This window comes from Mytilus trossulus, chromosome 2, assembly GCF_036588685.1.
Source record: "Mytilus trossulus isolate FHL-02 chromosome 2, PNRI_Mtr1.1.1.hap1, whole genome shotgun sequence".
Lineage (NCBI taxonomy): Eukaryota > Metazoa > Mollusca > Bivalvia > Mytilida > Mytilidae > Mytilus > Mytilus trossulus.
In genome coordinates, this window is record NC_086374.1 from 28,608,189 (window position 1) to 28,609,385 (window position 1,197).

Below are 1,197 nucleotides of genomic sequence, written 5' to 3' on the forward strand. Positions count from 1 at the left end.
CGGAAAATCTTAAGTTTTTTGGCCCCCTTTTGACCCATAATTCCTAAACCCTATAACCGAAAGATCAATCCATACCTTTCTTTTCAGTAATGGAGCTTTGTGGACAATTTCATATAGATCCATATACTTAACACCAGGTTTGTACAAACATGAACAACAAGATGGGTGCAACATGTGGAGCAGAATCTGTATCATCTAAGAAACTAGAAATCACCCCTGGTCTTTGGTGGGGTTTGTGTTGCTCAGTTTTTTGCTTTCTTTGTTGTGTTTTGTATACTGTTGTTAGTCTTTTGGTGTTTTTTTCTTATTTTGTCATAGTCTTGTCAGTTAAATTTCAATTTGTGGGTGGGAGTGTCCATTTGGTGTATATTTCACCTTTCTTTCAACTCCTATAGAGAACAAGCCTATGATTTTATTCAAATAACCATTTTTGTAGGTTTTGTATGCTGATCATGTTGCTGTCTACATTCTATGTCTTAATTGTTTTGTTGGTCATTTTGTAGTCTACAATTTTGGATCTTGTTTTGTTGATTATTTGCTGTCTACAACTTTGTATCTTGTTTTGCTGATCATGTTGTTGTCTACAATTTTGTATCTTGTTTTGTTGATCATTTTGTTTTTTTAATTTTGTATCTTGTTTTGCTCATTTTTTTATTGTCTAAAAAATTTGTTGTATCTTGTTTTGCCTACATTTTGTTGTCTACAATTCTTTATCTTGTTGTGCTGATATATTGTTGTCTTTCTGTATCTTGTATTTCGATCTATCTATTATAGTTTTCAAATTTATAGGCAAAATACTAAAATTGGCAAACATTCATCATTCCTGGGCAATAAGACTCTCCTTTCAGGCATTGTCTGAATTGGTACATATAAAAGAAGGTAGATTTTAACATCCTGAAGATTTTTGACCTATTAGATTTTCTGAATGTTTTATGTCTTTCAAGATATTAGGAAAACCATTTTTTACCATGTGTTCTATTTTTAATCATGTGACCAAGTTTGTAGATGGAGAGGCACAAATTTAACAAACTATAATCTATATACCATAGGAAGTTTGATTTAATCTGGGTCAGTCCTTTACTGGAATGAGTTAATGAATAGTCCATGCAAAGTGATAGCAAAAGCTCATACAGATAACAGACTGAGAAAATAACAACGATTTCTTATTACATTTCTTTAGTTTGAAAAAAAACACCA